Below are 22,703 nucleotides of genomic sequence, written 5' to 3' on the forward strand. Positions count from 1 at the left end.
TTCATTCTGGAAAGATACTAGGAAAATATTCAGAAAAAAATTTTCTGTCACCCAAGGAACTTACCCAGATGACATTTTTTATTTAGTTTTCTATTCTCACTTAGCTCTCAGCCTCACAAACTTGAAGACAGTGAATTCAGAACATATAGAATGAATCCATATGTTGGGTCTTTTTAAACATCTTTAATGTTTATTTATTTATTTTGAGAGAGAGATCAAAAGGGGGAGGGGCTGAGAGAGAGACAGAGACAGAGAGAGAGAATCCCAAGCAAGCTCTACACTGTCAGCACAGAACCTAACATAGGGCTGGGTCTCACTACTATGAGATCAGGACCTGAGCCAAAATTGAGTTGGACACTTAACTGACTGAGGTTAAGCACTAACCCAGGTGCCCCCATAGGTTAGTAATTACACTTAATATATCTCATGAGAGTAACTTGGATTTCATCATCCTGCTAATTGAAAGTGATATTACAAGTGTTGCCTAGTATACTTTGTTTTTTTATTAGTGCTTTCTTAATATGTGTTAATAATTTACACTACTAAACATAATATTCACATGGACCCTATTACTTGAATCTGCAAGATTAGATACCTTCTCCCTTCATTCAGATCTACCTGGAAGCCAAATTTATATTATAATTTTTCTTGCCAAAAAATGACCAAAAGTGACAGAAAATCCAAACCAACCTTGGTTTACACAAAATTTAAAAAAAAAATGTATTTCTCTCTCATGTGAGTTGAAGCAGGGACTCCAGGGATGGAATGGTGCACCACTGTGTGAGGACACAGGCTTTTCTTTTACCTGGTTGTTGTGTTGAGTATCCCCCTTTCCCAGCATGCTCCTGGTTTAGAATTGCTGTTTTAGCACCTGCTATCATATCTACATTCCAAACAATAAAAAGGAAGAAAGACAAGTAATGGGCATGCATCCCTTTAATATTTTTTTTCTGAAAGTTGCACACACATTTAATTTATCTTCAATTGACCATAACTTAGTTATATGACCATTACTACTTGCAAGGACACTAGAAAGTAAAAATTACATTCTGAGAAGCTATTAGTACAGCTACATTTTCAAGGACATGATGGTTTTTAGGGTACAATCATCATTATTTAAATCTTTTATAGATTATAGGTACATTGTCTAATGTCTACAATGGGGATGAACTAGTCAATTAGATTGGAGTACACTGGATCTTTGGTCAAGATTGCCTACATCTTACAGATTACTCAGATGGACACTGTCAATATGCATCCGTATTCAGAGCTTTTATGGATAACCAAACTTCCTTGATGAATATATTTTTACTATACACCAAGGCTTCTTTCTCTCTCTCTCTCTCTTTCTTTCTTTCTTTCTTTCTTTCTTTCTTTCTTTCTTTCCCTCTTATGGTTAGTTAGCACATTCTTTACCTCACATAATTATTTTGTTGTTGTTTTATTGAGAACACTAAAGCTCTACTCTCATAGCAACTTTTGGATATATATCCAAAGACAATGAAACCATTATCTCAGGGTGCCTGGGGGGCTCAGTTAGTTAAGCATCTGACTTTGGCTCAGGTCATGATCTCACAGTTCATGTGTTCAAGCCCCACATTGGGATCTCTGCTGTTAGCACAGAGCCCACTTCAGATCCTCTGTCCCGCTCTCTATCTGCCCCTCCTCTGCTCATACACACTCTCTCTCTCTCAAAAATAAATAAAATTAAAAAATATTATCTTGAAGAAATGTCTCAATTCTCATATTCACTGCAGCATTATCCATAATAGCCAAACCATGGAAACAACTTAATGGTCCATTGATGGATGAATGGACAAAGATATGATATATACACACATACATATATGATATATGATATAATATATATATGTGCATATATATGTGTGTATATATATATGTGTGTGTGTATATATATATATATATGAATATATATATAATGGAATATTATTCAGCCATAAAAAAGACATCCTGACATTTGTGACAACACGACTGGATCTTACGGAGCTTATGCTAAGGGAAACAAGGTAGACAGAGATAAATGTGGTATGATTTCACTTATATGTAGAAGCTAAAAACAACAAACCAACAGACCAAGGTTTTTGTGGTTGCTTGATTTTATTTCCAAAATACGACTTATGAACCATCAATACCAGAATCACAAGTTGTACTTTTAGGGGCACATGGGTAACTCAATCAGTTAAGGGTCTGACGTCAGCTCAGGTCATGATCTCATGGTTTGTGAGTTCGAGCCCCACATCGGGCTCTGTATTGACAGCTCAGAGCCTGGAGCCTGCTTCGGATTCTGTGTCTCCCTCGCTCTCTGCCCCTCCCCCACTCACTCTCTGTCTCTCTCTCTCTAAAAAAAATTCAAAAAAAGAAAAAAAGAAAAGAAAACCAAGTTGTACATTTAATAATGAAGATTTTAGGGCTTTCCCTTTGGCTTATTGAGTTAACACTTAGCTTCCAAGCTTGATATTAATATTTTATTTACAGACTAAATTTTTATAGTAGTTTTATTTTCAATTTTGAGGCTAAATTTCATATACTTTTTACTCCAATCTGCATTTCTGTTGTTTGGCTGCCTGATAAGTAAGAGATATGAAATGATGTGATTGTGTGTTTAGGAAATTACTTATACACATGCATATGCACACATTCACATACAAGGGTCTTCACAGTGATAAAATTAACCTACAAACCACAATATTATGTGTATAACTTAGTGTTTGTTATTACTGGAAGAAAGTTAATAGTAAAAGGTAAATAGTGAAAGTACATTTCCTAATATCTTCAAAAATCAAATGTCTTAAATATTTCTAAGAATGCTAAATATGATTTAACACACACACACACACTCATTTATTTTCTTTTCTGAAACTTGCCTGACTCTCCTCTATAGACTGGGGAAAAGGATAAATGTGTACCTACTGAGAGAAAGATGTACCTAATGAGAGAGAAAGAAAAGAAAAAATGCCTACCTAGCATTGCATTAGGGAAAAACATTTGCCTAGGTATTGAGGCACATCACAAAAGAGTGAGATACGATTCTTTCATCCAAAGAGCCCACACTTTCAAGAGGAATACACACTAGTAAATGAGCAAGTGTCGTATAAAGCAATAGGTGTCAAGGTCAAAAGAATCAGAATAGGATTTAGAAGTGAGTTGACACTGTAGATGGGGCTTCATGTTGGATGGGGGAAAAAGTAAAGAGCCCATTTTATGCAGAAAGAATAATCTAAACAAAAGCAGAGTGAAACGAATATAAGACAAGAAGAATTTTTAAGTGACTGGGGTCACTTACGAAGCAACTCATAAGGGGATGGAGGAGACTTGTGAAGATCAGATTAGAAATAAAAATTGAGATCAGATTTTAAAAGGTTTTGTATGTTTTCTTATGTAAGTTAGACTTTGAGTATTGAAAAGTTTGTAGCAGGATTCATTGAAGAAAATTTAATTTTGCTTTATTTTTTTTTAGAATAAATAATTCTGGTAGTGGTATAGAATCATGATTTTAACAATGGAGAGGTATGAAAAGGGAGATGCACTATAAAGCTATAATGAATGTTAGAGCAGCTAGCTTGCATGGGTCTTTCCAAGACCATGCAAGGATTAGCAACATAAAATTTTATAAACTTTGGCAGATTTATCTCCAATAAGTTGAAACCACTGCCACTTCCCACACTGACTTTTATCCAATCTCTCTTTCACTGGGCAGATAGAGATGCAGTTTCCTTGGGCATTTTATACATTAGTTCAAATTCTTGGGAGATATGAAGAAATTTAGGTTACATTAACATCAGGACAGAATGTAGGGACAGCCAACCTGTGGCTGTGGTTAGGTTTTGTACTTAGAATTTAATCAGAGAAGTGGTGAGAAAAAAGTGAGAAATCCTGTTGGACATTTTTTTAGTCCCCCAGGGGCTTCCACAATCGTCTGCAATATTGTAATCTGAAAAGGATATTGTATTTTGTATACATCTGGATGAAAGCCAGTTATCATCATCACAAAGGAGCAAAAACAGTAGACTATACACCAGACCACTTTCCATATTCAAACAAAATAGTAATTAAAATAAGTCCTTTCAGATAATTTTGAGTGAGGTACTGGATAGGAGTCCTCAGGGAGTAAAGAGAAAGATCAAATAAATGGGTGCAATTTGGTTTGAAATAAGTGTTAACGTGGCTTGTGTGACTTGTGTATGTACATTGACCCAGCTGCTCCAGAAGCTGATATCACGGGAAAGAAAAAACCACAGATGGGGAAATGCAGATGTGCTGCATTAGTTTTGTATTTTGGCATTTTACCACAACTTTAGTGGCTTAAGGCACAAATCCAGTATCTGAGTTTCTGTGGGCCAGAAGTCTGGGCATAGTTGAAGCGGATTCCCTGCATAGTGTCTCACAAAGCTGCAATCAAGATGCTGGTCAGGGATGGAGTCTGCATGTAACTTGGACTGGGGCAGAATATTCTTCCCTGGCTCACACAATGTCGGTAGCATTCAGTTCCTTGTGGTTGTTAAGATTAATGGCAGCTTGCTTCCTCACAGCTGGAGAGAAAGAGAGAGAGAGAGAAACTCTAGCAAGACAGTGCTACTTTCTGTAATCACGTACATGTTAGCACATCCATTACATCACCTTTGCTGCATTCTACTTGAAGTAAGACACTGGTTCTCAAAGTTATGAATACCAGGAAGCTGAAACAGGGGGTCTCCTTAAAGTTTGTTGGCCAGAGGCTCCTCCCCTCTCTGCGTAAGCTGAATTGTGAATGCATTCTACCCGGCAAATGACTCTAAGAAGAAGTGGGCCCAGTGAAAGAGGGTAGTATAATAATGAGTCAGTAATTTGGAATTGTAGCTAATTACAGGGTCAAAAGAATAAGACTGTTAAGAATTTAAAAGCAAGAATCCAAATTATGAAAACACAGAAACAGGCACAGTTTCTCTTTCAATTTCAGTCTCTGCCACACTGAATTAAATACCTTAGAAAATTTCACTAAATTTAATGATAAAGATTGTGAATATCTTTTGTTAGTCTTTCTTACTTGGTAGGGATGAAAGATAAACATCTACTCTTCTGCAAATACTTGCTTTTCTCAATATACTAAATTGACTGACTATAAAAAACAATATAATGACTACTTAATGTGCATTTCTTTGTCACCAAATGCTGCTGGAGGATGCATAGAAAACATTGCAGTGAATAGGAAGAGTGAAGTGTTACGGTAAAGTACAGTACGAAAGATTTGCTATCTGGTTGCAGAATGTTCAGATATTGATAGAATATCTCAGTTTATGGTATTTTCTGGATTCACTTACTATAATAAAATATTCTAAGATTGCTTTTTAATGACCTATCCAGAGGAAAGAAGTACTGGAGAAAAATACAGGTAAAAACTTCTTTAACAAAATCAATGCTTGGGTAAAATCTATATATGGATAACCATTGATGAAGTGGTTCCTTTAACTTGAAACAAGAAGGTTATGGAATCTCTTCACAGAATGAGCACTAAACCACTATGTGAAAATTTTTCAATGAATTATTCATAACCTAGTTAATGCAGCAAAGTGCACAAAGTGCTGAAGAACATCATCACAGGGCATTCAGAAGATTGGACAAGCCTAACTACAAGTGTCATAGTTTACAAAAAAAAAATATGTTCCAAATCACTTGGCTTCTCTGGGATAAAGGAAAAGTAAAAAATATGCCACAAACATAATTTTGAAAGAATAAATGCATACATTTTACCTTGAATGGAAGAGTAACTGTCTTTTAGGAGAATTTTGTAGAGCATTTGGGGAACCGATGATTGGTAGACTTTCCATCAGCTTAAAGAGACCTCAGCAAGGTGTGATGTTTCAGCCTGCTCAAGGGCTGCCAGGATATCACCCTGAATTCACCCTGTTGTAAGTAAACATGAAAGAAACATGTAGGGATGTCTAATGTCGTTTCCAATTATTTGCTCTTACAGGTATGCAAAAGATGAGGCCAGAATCTCTAGAACAGTTAGGAAGGGAGATGGAGGGAGGCAAAAATATCATTGCAGTTAAACTTAAAAAAAAAACAAAAAACTTATCTCTTCTCTGTCAGGAGCCTATGTGTCATTGGGATCCCCTGTGGGGCCACCAACAATTGTCCCTCAGACCATCAGTAGTCTGATCTGATGACCATCATCGTATTGCTAAGTTTCTGTATTTTTTACCTAAAGAATCTTGTATTATTTTCCTCTATTGTATTTCTCAATCAACCACACACTATTTTGATCCCCAAAATAACATGAATGTGTCATCCACAAAAAAATTTCGTAATGGGAAACTGCAGAAATAATTGGTAAAGAAATGTTCTAAAGTCTTTTAATTGTTTTGTGTAAAATATTTCAGTGAGGCTTAAACTCATCTGCTAAAATTATGAAAATGCAACACATTATAATTAGTTCTTAAGGACTGACATCATGGGAGATGGTAGTACAGGCTTAACTTCAAAAGTGTCCAAATAAAATTTTCCATAGTTGGTGAGTAGAATTTATAATGAATTATTACAACAAAGCCAATGAGGCACTTATTCTATCTGGATCAATATATTTTGATATCTTTCTCATGTACAACAGTTATTAAAACCAGGTACGATACAAAATAAATTTAGATTCAACTATTAGAATGATTGTATCAGAGTTTTCAGCTAAAATTAAACCACATAGAGGAGCCTGGGTGGTTAAGTGTCTGACTTTGGCTCAGGTCATGATCCCATGGCTTGTGAGTTCAAGCCTCACATGGGGCTTTGCACTAACAGTGTGAAGCCTGCTTGAGATTCTCTCTCTCTCCCTCTCTCTCTGCCCCTCCCTCACTTGCACTCTCTCTCTCTCTCTCAAAACAAATAAATAAGCTTTAAAAATATCAAAAAATTAAACCACATATTGATTACTGTGATTTTGACACTATGTAAAATGAAATAAATTTTAAGTATACTGCTTATTTCATCTACTTTTTCAATTAATTTATACTTAGCTTTGCAACATGGTAATAGTTCCATAATGGTACACAAATATAAATCATTTATATAGTAAAACCTTGGATTGAGAGTAACTCATTCTGTGTGTGTTCCACAAGGCAAGCAAGCATTTCTTTTTTTTTTTAATGTTTATTCATTTTTTGAAAGACAGAGACAGAGCATGACTGGGGAGAGGCAGAGAGAGAGGGAGACACAGAATCTGAAGCAGGCTCTAGCCCTGAGCTGTCAGCCCAGAGCCTGATGTGGGGCTTGAACTCATGAACTATGAGATCATGACCTGAGCTGAGGTCGGATGCTTAACCGATTGAGCCACCCAGGCACTCCTGATAAGCAAACATTTCTAATGAATTTTAACTTGATAAATGAGTGATGTCCTGCAATAGGAGTAGTACCTGATGCTGAAGGTCACGTGATCACAACTGAACCAATAGTTCTTGAAATTAGCTTTATATATATGAGTGCTTTGGATTACAAGCATGCTTCCAGAATGAATTTTGCTTGCAAATCAAGGTTTTACTGTATACACATATATATGTATATGCATATGTATATGGGGTATGTAGCTCATATATAAAAATAGTAATTATATAGTTGTATGATCTAAAGCATTTGGGAAAACTACTAGAACATTAGACTGGATACTGAAGTCAAATGGTAGTTCAGTCATATCAATAAGGAGGTCTTTTCATCAGAAATACATAAATACTGCACTGATGGAAAGGAACTAATAATGATCAAGGTGTGGGGACAAATTTTAGAATAATTTCTCTAATGGATCTGATATGCAATAATGTAAATCTCAATTATAACTCTAAGATTTTTAGCTTTTTGGTGCCATTAACTAATATGTAAATTATAGGAAGTGAGTCAGATGAAAAGTACTGAATATAGACAGTGTATTTAGAAATATGTTCAGTTCTGCTTTAATGGGACATATGCATTCCTAAAAATAACTACACTTCAAAAGCATGCACAAAACAATCACAGGCTTGGTAGGGAAAAAGTGGTTAAGGGTACAACATTTAAAAATGTCATCAGAGACCCATTTATAAAAAAAGATAGAAAACTAATAAAAATAGTAGTAGTTACACATAAATGCCACAATACATATGGCATTTTATATTGAAAAACACCTAAATCTTTCTTGGGGCAGTGGGCGTTGGAACAATTGCCAGCTGTTCTGTGTGAATTACTGTAGAATGTTCAGAAACGTTATCAGTAATTGGAGGGGAGCTTGTAATACCAGATGTGAATGGTTATAGCTCATACGTGGTTAACTGAGATAATATTAAGCATTTGAGGTGTGTGTGGGTATGTGTATGTGTGTGTGTCTGCGTGCATGTGCACCTATGTGTGTTTTGTGTATTCCTAGTTGGCTTTGTTCATCTGAATGCAGTTCTCTATATTCATCGAACATTTATGTCACAGGAAATTGCGAATAAGTAAATACAAAGTCAAGCTATATTCAAATTATTTCTTATACATATCAATCACATTGAAAGAAGAATTTTGCAAAATAAACTGCATAAAAAATTGAATTTACGTAGTAGAGGTTTAGAAGTAAATGGTACTGGCACAAAAATAGACACATAGATCAATGAATAGACTAGAGAACCCAGATACGGACCCACAAATGCATGGCAAACTAATATTTGACAAAGCAGGAAAGAATAACAATGGGAAAAAGAAAAACAGTCTCTTCATCAAATGGTGTTAAGAAAACTGGACAGCAACATGCAGAAGAACAAACATGGATACTTTCTCACACAATATACAAAAATAAACTCAAAATGGACGAAAGACCTAAATGTGAGACAGGAAACCACCAAAACCCTAGAGAAGAAAGCAGCAATAGCCTCTCTGACATCAGTTAAAGAAGCAGCAACTTCTTATTTGACATGTCTCCAGAGGCAAGTAGCAAAATTAAACTACTGGAACCTCATCAAGATAAAAAGCTTCTGCATGGTGAAGGAACAATCAGAAAAACTAAAAGGCAACTCATGGAATGGGAGAAGATATTTGCAAATGACATCAAATAAAGGGTTAGTATCCAAAATCTATAAATAACTTACCAAACTCAACACCCCAAAACCAAATAATCCAGTGACAAAATGGGCAAAAGACATGAGTAGACATTTCCCCAAAGAAGACATCTAGATGGCTAACAGAGACACATGAAAAGATGCATAACATCACTCATCATCAGAGAAATACAAATCAAAACCACAATGAGATACCACCTCACACGTGTCAGAATGGCTAAAATTAACAACTCAGAAAAGAACAAATATTGATGAAGATGCAGAGAAAGGGAACAGTTTTGCACTGTTGGTGGAAATCCACACTGGTGCAGCCACTCTGCCGAATAGTATGGAGATTCCTCATAAAATTAAAACTGGAACTACCCTATGACACAGCAATTACTAGGTTTTATCCAAAGGTTATAAAATGCTGATTCTAAGGGGCACATGCATCCCAATGTTTATAGCAGCACTATCAATAATAGCCACATTATGGAAAGAGCCCAAATGTCCACTGACTGATGAATGGTAAAGAAGATGTGGTATATATATCATGGAATATTACTCAGCCATCAAAAAGAATGAGATCTTGCCATTTGCAATAATGTGGGTGGAGATAGAATGTATTACGCTAAATGAAGTAAGTCAGTCAGAAAAAGACAAATGATATATGATTTCACTCATATGTGGAATTTAAGAAACAGAACAGATGAACATAGGGGAAGGAAAGGAAAAATAAAATAAAAATAGAGAGGGAGGTGAACCATAAGAGACTCTCAAAGACAGAGAACACACTGAGTGTTGCTGGAAGATGGTGTGTTGGGGGGAAATGGGATAAATGGGTGATGGGCATTAAAGAGGGCACTTGTTGGGATGAGCACTGAGTGTTATATGGAAGTGATGAATCACTAAATTCTACTCCTGAAACCATTACTACACTGTATGTTAACTAACTTGAATTTAAATAAAGTTAAACAAAAGAAGTAAATGAGATCATCCAATGAAGATATTTAAAATTTAACAAAGCCATAATTTAAACTGGAGTTATTGCCATGCACATCTAAACAATTATTTTTCTATTAAATTAAATTCATCTAACGAATACAAAAGTGGGAATTACATGAGATTGAAACAGACATGAAGATCTATTGTTCCTGGGACAATATACTATATTGCTTTGGTGAAAAGTGTTTGGAATCAGAGAGACTTGAATTCCAAATAATTAGCTTTGCCACTTACCTTGGCAACCAGAAGATTGTTTAAACTCACTAATGGCTCTGGTTTTCCTGTATGCAAGATGGGAATTTGAATATTACCTTGTGAGTATAAAATAAGGCATGGTACACTTAGCATTGTAGGAGGCACTGTCCATTACATTCCCATCCCTCATGCTTCCATTTCAATACACCTGCATCTTTCGTCCACCCTCACAGCAGGTCAGAGGTGCTGGGAATTATGTCCCTGGTGAGAAGCCAGAACCAGTGACATACTGGAGCAGATGTATAAAAATTTCAGTGTTCTCACCTCTCAGTTGGGATAATTCTAAGTATTACATCCCACACTGACTCCCAGACATTTCCTGGAAGATTAGGCTTCAGGTTACCCCAGTAGATACTGGCTTGATAAACTGCCTTCTTTTCCCCACTGCCCTACCAGCATTTCTTTCCAAATAAACATCTGAACCCTGACTCAGGGACTATTTTAGTGAAACCTAAAATAAGATTTTAATGACCAAGTGATCCTAATCATTTTTGTTTTTAGATTGCTATTATTAGCAATAGTTATTTTATCTATTGATTTATTAATTGTATTTACAAGTCATCAGGTTGGCTTTTAAACCCCATTAGTGTTCTATATTCATGCTAATCTTTTTATATCTCCTTACCTGTTTTATATAGAAATGAAATCACTACTTTTTCTTTAGGTCATACCTCAAGTTATATGCCCATCATAAAATCTTTAGTAATGTTAGTCTTCTTCTACTCTTCATAACATACTGCACTGAATCTTATTTCCTCCAGCTCAACTATACTTCTTTCTCACTTTTCAGATTAGAAACTGTATTCTTTCATATTTCTTTAAGTGTGAAACTCGGACTACAGTTCAATAAGAACTTTCTTGATTGAGTAAGACAAATATTTAAAGATAATTTCAGGATATTCAACACATGCATAGTTATGTGGCTCAATGTTCTATACTCAGGATTCTAGAAAGATGGTTTGAGTGCTTGAGCAGGTCTTGCACCTGAGTGCAGATATAGACTTGTGGGAATCAATGCCTCCACCTGCTACCTTAGGTGACTCACGTAGTGCAAATCCCCTTCCATCAAATATGCCAGGGGTGTGTCACCCCAGCAATAACAGAAAAAGCTGAGGACACCTGGGTGTTTAAGTTACACAGACTATCTGCCCTAAAACAGACACAGGGTGCTTTGAAGACAATTCCCTAGGAGATTACTGGATTTCCCCAGAAGAAATGTAAGTAAAATTCAACCTATTAGGCATTCTTTAATAAATAATGAAAACTATGTAGCAGTCCATGGTATCTGTGTATTTTGTTTTATTGTGTCTTCCAAGGCATGCGCAGAGAATTGTTTACATAGTCACACCATAGTTTTACTAGATGCTTGTCGGTTTTGCTCCTTTCTTCTTTACACCTAATTTAATTTTTTCTATTTTAGCGGTTTTTACATACGTGTTATAATCATGCCCACTGAAGTCTCTTTTTGAAGCATGCTATTTAAAAGTTGGAAAGAGAGGAATAAAGTAGATAGAAAAAAGAGAAAAGGAGCAACTAGTCAGTTTACTATTTTTAGATTTTCTCTCAGGTCTTAGGAATCTTTGTATGTAAAACATGGTCTTTCTCTTTAAAAATTGAAACGAGGGGCATCTGGGTGGCTCAGTCAGTTAAGAGTCTGACTTCGGCTCAGGTCATGATCTCACAGTTCCATGAGTTTGAGCCTCGCATCGGGCTGTGTGCTGAGAGCTTCAGAGCCTGGAGCCTGCTTCAGATTCTGTGTCTACCTCTCTCTCTGCCCTGCCTCCACTTGCACACTCTCTCTCTTTTCTCTCTCTCTCAAAAAATAAACATTAAAAAAGTTTTTTTTTAATTGAAATGAAAATTTTATAACTTTTAAATTGACAATATCAATAGGTGGTATTTTTAAACTTAAACCTTTATGTACATTGTACATTATATATATGTGTGTATATATATATGTGTGTGTGTGTGTGTGTGTGTGTGTGTATGTGTGTGTGTGTGTCTTTATATGTGTGTTTGCGTGTGTGTGTGTGTGTGTGTGTGTGTGTATACACAAAACCAGAGAGGAAATGGTTACACACACAAAATTAGAAAGGAAAGGGTTTATTTACCACCTTTTCCAATGCTAACTAGCTCATGTCAAGAATCTGGGTGAACTAGTTTAGGTGATATTTCTATTGTTTGGACCAGTCACTGTGCTATGGGACAGAAAAAATATCATGAGACTGTTGTCCATTGTTGGAACACAGGCTAAATTAGTCTTTTGGAAATTAGAAAGGGGTGTTATAAAAGAAGGTGGGAATTATCTCAAGAAAAAAAATAGAGAAAGAAGTACCATGCAGACAAAAACAGTGGATCAAGACCTGGAATTTTTTTTTTTTTTTTTTTTTTTTTTTTTTTTTTTTTTTTGTAGAGGGGAAGATAGTAAGTATTTTAGGCTTTGTAGGCCATAAGATCTCTATTTTAACTATTCATCTTTGACTCGAGCGTAAAATATGTAAACGAGTAGAATTTATCTTCCAACAACACTTTATTTGTGAAAAGAGGTTATTACCTAAATTTGGCCAACTGGCTATAGTTTCTCACAGACATAGGTCTTTGTAATCTGTACATAAACACAATATGGCAAGAGAAGTGCTAGAGTTTATTCTAAACAGAATACTCCAAAGGTAAAAAGAACAAAATCAAATCTTAGTGAGTGAAGAGAGTGCTACAGTGAGAGTAAACTTTGTGTTTAATGAAAAAGTAGATGGGGTGTTTCCGGACAAATAAATGGAAAGAGCTATTCCAAGCAGAAAAAAAAGTCTGAAAAGATACAAAGTCATGAAAGAATACCAACATATTTGTGAAACAGGAAATGCTTTATGGTAGAAAAAATATACTGGGATTGTAGTTTGGACAGTTGTGACTGGAGGGAAGTTGTGGCCGGATTGTCATGGCATTTTACTCCGCCAGGGTAATAAGACTAAAATCATCTTTTGGCCAAAAGAGAACTGGCGGAAATGACTAGTATTTTGAAATTTTCCTCCCATCTTATGAGTAGAAATACAATCAAATCACATTTATTACTCAAATTATATTGCTGAGAGTCCTCACATTGCTTGACCATCAGAAAACCGGGAACTCAAAAGCCTACTCCCATATTTCACATTTAATTCCAGAGTTTAAGGCTTTTCTTTTGTGTCATGAGCTCTGTTGTCAACCTCAGATTATAACATAAGCTCTGTATAGAAAATAGTGAATGTATAAAATAAAACTGAAATAAACTTTGTCAAAGGAGATAAAACCAATATCCTTGTCTATCATGAAGCATATATCAGACTTCAATCATTTAAAAAATCCTTTGTTTTAAATAATTTTTAAAAATATAAAAGTATTTTTGCATAAAAACTCTTTCTAATAAGTGGACTTTCAATGTGCAAAGGCTACTGAATATATAGCATAGCTATTTGCCGAACAATATTTTGGACACAATGAAAAACGTGCTCTGTAGAACCAACAGTAAGGATACAAGCCTATCAGACACAAAGTGATGTTGGAGTAACAAATAACAGTAGAAGGTCCAAAAGTGAATGGTGTGTTATGGATTACAAGTCCTAGGGAAATGAGTGTTGCCAGCTAAAGTATTAAATGTTTTGAAAATATGTCATCCTTGTCAGGTATGTCAGGTATATATTTATTCATTAAAGAAATGAATACTTAACAATGTGACTGGAGTTTTTTGAGGCACCGCATTTAGGAATTCCGTGGTAAACAAGAAAGAAGGGTTCCTTTTCATCTTGGTGTTTACAATCTATTGTGGACACAGTTGCTAAACAGGTAAACATACACTATAATTTCAGAAAGTAATACGAGCTTTAAAGGAAACAGAGAAATGAAAGTCTGTGCTGAAGGCAAGTTTTCATTGACTATTCCAGAAGGGAGTCTCTGCACAGACTATGTTCAAAGGAGACAGACACTAGGGGAACAAATATTTCAGATAGTGGAGAAACAAGATCATAGCATCTCAGATAAAGGGACCTTCTCGTGTAATAAAAATTTTGGGTCATCTTTGTCATTCATTCTCACAAGGAAATTTCTACATCCTTGAAATTTCTCACGTTAGCAGTGTGTTATTCATGGTGAATCCCTGAGCTTATGATAATGAGATAACTCAGGTGGAGTCTAACCACTCCAGAGAAACAAGCCATGTGATTAAAGGATTGGAGCCTTGACCCAGATGATATGAGACTTACTGGAAAAGGAGGAGAACTGGAAGTTGAACTTAATCACTAGCCAGTGAGTCAATCAGGCCTATGTAACGAAACTCCAATAAACACTCAATGAAAACAACAATGCTAGAGTGAGGCTTCCTGGTTGGTGATGCACACAGAGATGTGCCAGAAGAATGATGATCCTTAGGTCAGGGAAGCTCCATGTTTGACCCTCGCCCTTCCTCACTCTATGTGTCTCATCACTTGGCTCATCTTGATTTGCATCCTTTATAATGAAATTGCATTTAGAATTACAGTGCTTTCCTGAGTTTGTGGAGTCATTCTAGCAAATTATCAAACCTGGGGGGACAAATGGGAACCACTGGATTTGTAGCCAATCACTCAGTTGTGTTGTGCAGGTGGCTGGTGAACCCTAGAGCTTGCAGTTGGTGTCCGAAGTGAAGGGAGTCTTGTGGAGTTTGAAATCTCCACCTGAGAGGTCCACACTAACCCCAGGTAGTTAGCATCTGAATTACATTGCAGAATTTAAGATGAAGGAGGAAGGGAAAGAAGCCAAATTTGTGTTTGGAAAACAGCAAGAGAGAAAGAGATAAGCATAGGCCAAATCCTGGGGCGGAGGTACAAAATAGGAAGTTTGTATGTTTTATCTGAGTGCAGTGGAAGCTTGTAAAATATTTTCAGCAGATGAGTATTGGAAATAGAATTATGGCTAAACATTACGCTGGATGCTACGTGGAAAATTGGGAGACTGGGTGGAGACTACAGTAATCTGGTGAAGTTAATCCAGACATGGTCACAGTGGAAATAAAGATATTTTGATTTATTTTGATGTTAGAGCATCCAGGGCTTGCAGCTGCATTGCATATGGAGGAGAGGGACTGAGAAAAACCAAGGAATTATTCTTAGCTATTGGCTTTCAAGTAGCAATTACTCAGATGAAGAATGATGGGGGAGGAACTGATCTATTAAGAGGGATGGGGAGAATTGTGTGTATCTTAATTGCTTATGGTAGCAGAATAATAACTCCTCCAAAGATGTCCACATCCTAATCCCTGACACGTATATATATTTTACTTGATATAGTAGAGGGAAATTAAGTTTGTAAATGACATTAAAGTTGCTAATCAGCTGGCCTTGAAAATAGGGAGATTAGCCTATATTAACTGGATGGGCCAGTGTAATTACAAGTTGCTTTAAAAATAAGAGAAGGAGGCAGAAGAGAAAGAACTAGGAAGACAGCAGAATGAGAAGGCCTCAGGCTGTTGATACTGATTTTGAAAACGGAGGAAGGGGTCCATAAATCAAGGAATGCAGGTGGCTTCTAAAAGCTGGAAAAGACAAGCCAGTGGATTCTTTCATGGCACCTCCAGAGAGGAACTCCGTCCTTCTGACACCTTGATTTTAGCCTCAGGGACTAAATACAGTTCTGATACAGTTCTAATCTCCAGAAATGTATTATAATAAACTTGTGTGGTTTGAAGACAGTAAATTTGTGGTAATTTGTTACAACAGCAATGAGAAACTAATACACCTATTAATCATCCAGGTGGAGGGTTTTAGAAAGAAGGTAGTTTATAAATCTTTAGTTCAGAGAAGAGGTTGGATATAGAGATGTAGGTATAAAGGTCAAGGACACATTAACGAAGGGCAGATAAACAAAGAAGAGGCCAGATTAAATCATAAATGTGTTGTAATAGAATTTGCATTGTGGATGCAGAATATTAAACAATTACTTTGGAGTACAATGGATAAATTACCTGGGTGGGTGTCAAGGGATATGTGTAAAACCTGATTTAATTCCTGACCTATCTTTTATATTGTGAATAATTTTGTTTAAAAGCATTAAAAACTGTACTTATACATATTTTATATTTTTCATTTAGCATATTTTTAACATTTCAAAACCTAGTATTAAAAAATTAATGTATGTACAAGACACAAAGGAAATTTTTTAAAGATTCAGTCTGTAGTAGGAAGATTAGAAGGGTTTTTGTTTTCTTTCTCCTCTTCCATATAATTTTATGCTTCTTGACAACTCCTGAGGAAATTCCAAGATACCACTGATTAAGTGTAAGAATAAGCGATGTTCTCTTTGCCACACAATAACTACTGTCTCTCAAAGGATCACAAAATGAATATTAATCAATCTTTTTACCAGTTCTAGACTCTGCCATGCCAATTGCTTTGAGAAATAATAAAAGTTATTCCACATAAATTGTAAGCAATTAGAGTTTGTTTCCCTTTGTTTAACACATATATATCAGGTTATCCTAGAGTGACATTATATTTAGCTAGTCAAATTGTTTAACGACTTGTAGTTCGAGTGTTATTTCCCCTGGCATCAGTAGTATTTCTTTAAGAAAATAATAAATTCTGTGGAAGCTATCTTATTCTCTCCAGCTGAAAAGACTTTGCTATTTATCATGAGTAGAAAAGGGCTGTTTTTTTTTTCTTGAAAAAGTAAATGAAAGTGAAGTTAAAAAATTCCTGGAGTATACATCTTGAGAAAGCTGCTTCATGAGAAAAAAAGCGACCTGTGAGGAGAAGCTGGCCTTTACAGTCAGGTGATGGCTTTCACTGGCATCAGGTAAATTTAAAGACACCATGAAATTGTGTGACATTGCATTGAAAAGCTTTTAGACCTCTCTTTGGATACCAAATGCAGGTTTCATGTAACTTTTATCTCTGGAAGCTAGTGGAGAGGAGAGCAGTGAGGTTTGTACTTTAGAGCACACTGAGTTACTGTTACAGAATCCAAATGAAGTGACACAAGAATTGGTTACAGCTTATTTTCAATTGTAGTTTTTAAACTGTAGTGTTTTAAAGATTGGTGTTTCTTTATACTAAGAATTGGCTGCTATATAGATACTTTACTCAGACTCAGTTGCATTGTTTATGTTCTATAAGTTTTGTTTTGTTTTGTTTTGTTTTGTTTTTAAGTTCCCAATTAAAGTCCTTTCAGCATTTGCAAAATATCTTGCAACATTCAACCATGAGAGATTTGGCCGAAACATCAGTGTAATGCTGATAACACTTGTTTGTAATAAGAGTTCTGTCTTGATGAAAATGAACTCTCATTGCGCTTTGTTCTTGGTTCTGGGATGTCTTCAGGCATTGGAAAAGTAAGCCACACTTCTCACTTTCTTGAAGAAGTAAGGAGTTCTCCTTTACTTCTCTTCTGGGCAGAGGGCATACATTGTTTTATTTTTATTTGATGATAATATGAAATTTGAAGTACATACTTAAAGCATATAATTTGAAAGCTTGGATATATGTATATATTTCTTGACCCGTCACCACAATCAAGATGATGAGCATATCTATTATTACCCCAAGTTTCCTCATGCATCTTTGCAATGCCTCCCTACTGCCCCTCTACCCCATCCCCAGACAGCTACCGATCTGCTTTGTCAAAGTAGGTGTCTTTGCATGATTTCAAATTTTATATAAAAGAAATCTTGCAGCATATATGCTTTATTTTAGTCTCATGTTTTCACTCAAAACAGTTATTTTGAGATCCATTATGTTGTAGCATGAGTCAATAGTTAAATTATTTTTACTGCCATGTAGCATTCTTTTACGGAAGCACGACAATTTGTGTGTTTATTTACATGCTGATGGATATTATAAATAAGGTTATTCTGTGATTATAACTTGCATTTGCCCAGTGTTAATGATGTCAAACAAGTTTTCAAAGGTCATGGTCATTTATCTTCTAAGGTTTGTTGGTCATTTATCTTCTTTGGGATGTGTCCAAATCTTTTGCCCATTAAAAAAAAAATGAATTGTATGATTTACGATAAGTTTCATTAAGAGTTTGAATTTTTAGAGTTTTGTTCTAAAGAACATATTCTGGACACAAGCCTTTATGAGACACATCATGTGAAAATATTTTCTCCCAGGCTGTGGCCTGTCTTTTCATTCAGCCATGAGGGGAAAAGAAAGTGTCAAATATATTTTTCTTGTTTGACCAAGAAATTATACAAGTATCTATGCTTCACAGAAATACTCAGGAATCAGTTACAGCATTATCACATCAAACAACAATTACAATTACAGAATTGGGATAGTTAGAAGCCATAAGCTGTGTAACAATGCAGCATACTTTAATCTCTGAAATTCAGGTATCTTAAAAGATACCCTTCCAAAGACAATTTTGCAATAACAGAAAATAGAACAGGATTGTACCTTTTTTATACAAGCCTACATATTTGATAAGAAATAAGACTAGTATTTTGGGAATGTTCTCAATAGTTTAGCAGCTCTAACAATGAATTTGAATTGTATTTGCACCTGTGTAGTTGTGAGAAACAAGACATTATTTTTTTTTTTTTTTTTTTTTTTAAATTTTTTTTTTCAACGTTTTTTATTTATTTTTGGGACAGAGAGAGACAGAGCATGAACGGGGGAGGGGCAGAGAGAGAGGGAGACACAGAATCAGAAACAGGCTCCAGGCTCCGAGCCATCAGCCCAGAGCCTGACGCGGGGCTCGAACTCACGGACCGCGAGATCATGACCTGGCTGAAGTCGGACGCTTAACCGACTGCGCCACCCAGGCGCCCCAAGACATTATTTTTTTGAGATTAGTTTTCATTATCATCATTCTCAAGGCTAAGCAGTGTAATTCTACAGTTAACACCAAAGAAAGTAGGTCTAAAACACTTAAACTTACAGTGTAGGAAAATAAAATGGCAGAAAAGATTGTATTGCCAAATGGAAGATAGGGCATTTAATGTCTGGCTTCTATATCAGGAATAATTTGTGTGAAAGAAACAGAAACATATCCAAATGAGCCTAAGTAAAATATTATAAGTAAACTGAGACATATTTTGGAACTTATGGGCAAAACCATAGCAAGGCCTTATAAGAAACAGTAAGTGTACATCTCTAGAAAAATTAATGTATCTATTTCTTCTTTTCTCTTACTAGGGTCAAATGATCTATTTCCTATCTCAGTTGAACATTGCTCAATCATTTCTTGTTTCTGCTAACAAACTACCTCCTCATGATTTGACCAATATGGCCCCAATATTGTGACTCTGATACAGCAACCTTAGTACCTGGGTCAGCATATCTTATAGGACTTGATCTCTTATATAACCAAAATAAGTCTCCATATCCCAACTCCAGGTTCCTGAGAGTGAGTGATTATATCTTTGGTCGAAACTTAGCAACCATCTATCTTGATGCTATTAATGAAAAACAAGGGAGAAGTTTGTGTTGGAGGGAATTTGGACGTGCTGTTCTGTCTGGTATTGTGAGAGCTGACTATAGATAGATGAGATAGGAGTTTTCTTCAGATCAGTGACAAGTTCAATATAAGACTCCAACAATGACTGACTACAGTCTACAGTCTACAGTCTACTACTACTGACTACAATGACTACTACAATGAGTAGTGCCTGAAATTTTCAAATGTACTAAAGTATTCTCCCAGATTGAATTAACAAAAATTATTTACATTTTTGTTATTTTCCATTCTCTTAATCCTTTTCTACCTCTCAGTAACAACTTCAACTGGGATGGGAAGGAACATGTTATATAAAAGGGTTGCCTTTTGCAAAAATCAAAGAAAGCTGAACTGGGAAGAAAAGCATAACAGTCAGAAGAACATCATGAGTGACCTTGTACATCAGCTTGCTATATCATGCTAATTGGCTACACTTATATCAAAAAATTAATATAATCACATCTTTGCATTTCCTAATTTTCTCTTATTATTTTTTAAAGTTTATTTATTTATTTTGAGAGAGAGAGCATGAGCAGAGAAGGGGCAGAGAGAGAACAGAACCTTGAAATTATGACCTGAGCAGAAATCAAGAATTAGATGCTTAACCGACTGAGCCACCTAGGCACCCCTTTATTAAAAAAATATATGTATATATCTCCAAATGTTTTCCATTTTCTACTGCACACTAGTATTTCTTCATCACATCTGTCAAGAAATTTAAAAAAAAACTATGTATAAAGGAACAAATTAAATGGGATTGAACAGAATTTTCTTGTATTTATTTATTTATATTTATTTAAAGGTGAAAAAATATTTTATGAAAGCAGAAAAAATGCCTTGTTAAGTGAAAATGTCACTTTTTCATATTCTGTACTTTTCATTGAAATGTAAAGCTTTCAGAAAAACAATTAAAGTAGAATAAGGAAGATACATACTGATCAGTGTCAGGAAACAAAGATATTTTTGATACATACATTGTTAGCAATCTATAGCACTTCAAGTGAATATAGAAATTAATTGTCAACCATTTACAGATAAGAGAGTAAGTGCACATTAATTCATGAAAGTAGCTATAGTCTATATCTATTATTGTCATATTTTTGGCAGTTTTACTTTCTTGAAAGTGCCTTTCTAGTTTCATTGTTTCCTATAATCTTATTTCTTTATATTGCAAACATAACCTTATTTTTAACGGTGGAAACATTTAGAATAGATTTCAGGTAAGCGTGGATTAAATAAGCGATTCATGTTTTATAAAGCATTGCTTCTTTCTGTTGCCTTTTTATGCTTTAAAATAAAGAAAAGTGTTATGTACAGTAATAAAAATATCAGAAAATTCTTATTACTATTATTGTATTACTAGATATGGCATAAAAATCTTTCAAGTGACTGACTCAAAAAATTGAATTATCCAAATTATATATCTTAATAATTTTATTCAGAATAAATTTATCAAATCTCATGATTTTTCAAATGCCACAAAGAGTACAAGTTGGTTACTAATTGAGTAATAAGATTACAATAGTCTATCATTTAAAAATTTTTACAAATCGGGGCACCTGTTTGGTTCAGTTGGTTTAGCATCCGACTCCGGCTCAGGTCATGATCTCATGGTTTGTGAGTTTGAGCCCCGTGTCGGGCTCTGTGCTGACAACTCAGAGCCTGGAGCCTGCTTCGGATTCTGTGTCTCCCTCTCTCTCTCTCTGCCCCTCCCCCACTTGTGCTCTGTCTCTCTGTCTTTCAAAAATAAATAAATGTAAAAAAAATTTAAAAATTTTTACAAATAATAAAACTGGCAGCATGGTATGGTTAATTGTCTCTGCATTAAAAGCTTGATCTGTGTTCAATACTTTTCTTCATCAATTTCTTGCTCCCATGACTCTGAACAAAAAACACTTTAGATCTTGAAATCTCAGTTTGTTTATCTATAATTTAGGATTAACCATATTTCCTCACTTCAAATCTATGTGTCTGATATTGGGATCAAGAATACATAACTCACAAAATCAATTTGTCAGCTTATAGAGTATTAAATGTTGCAAGGTTATTATCTTTCTATAATGAACTGAATCATGAATTGTTGTTATCTCTTTTACTGTTAACTGAGTTTATTTACTTACATCAGTAAGTAATATATATATGTATATATATACATATATATACATATACAGACAGAGTCTGGCAGTCTCTCCGAATAAATGGTAGAGCTAGAAGTCTTGGGAGGCCCAGGGAGCTACGCTTTCTAGGACAGAGTAATACAGAAAAGAGAACTGCCCAGAGAAAGAAGTTCAAATATATTCAGAAAAACCACCTTGATTACTGATCAGAGCATGAAGTAAAGACACAACCTGGTGCCAGAGAAAGAACCACTCTAAGTGAATGGAGATAACAGGACTTGCCATTTAAAGAACTGTAATAACGCCTGTTCTCAACAACCAAATAGAAAACTTTTTAATTTATAATGGGGGGGGGCAGTGGCTTGCTGCAAAAGTGGGAGAAAAATGAACTCTAGACTAAACACAGCTCTAGAACTGCCTACAAAGTTTAAGAGCGAGATTCAAAAGGATTAACCATGTCCCAGAATGAAGTTCAAGAATACAGTGATATAAAAATATCCTGTAACCATTAGGTAAAACTCACAGTGTAATACTCAAACAATTACTGGGTATGCAACATGGAGGAAAATAGAAACTCTAATAAAAAAATCAAAACTGACCCAGAAATTCCACAAATGATAGAAATTAAAAGTTAAATAGTAAAAAAAGGACCTTAAATCAGCAATGATGATAATATACCTTATGTGGACCTTGGTTAATGTGTTATCTGATAGGTACACATCCTAGAAAGTTACTAATTTTCTCTTTGTTATTAATAGCATGTTGATGTATATTATGATGTATATTAAATATGTTTTTAATTATGGATAAATGTCATAATTTTAACATTCGAAATGAAAAATCATATTTCCAA

Source organism: Panthera pardus, unplaced genomic scaffold, assembly GCF_024362965.1.
Source record: "Panthera pardus isolate Hobbes unplaced genomic scaffold, ASM2436296v1 HiC_scaffold_13, whole genome shotgun sequence".
Taxonomy (NCBI): Eukaryota; Metazoa; Chordata; class Mammalia; order Carnivora; family Felidae; genus Panthera; species Panthera pardus.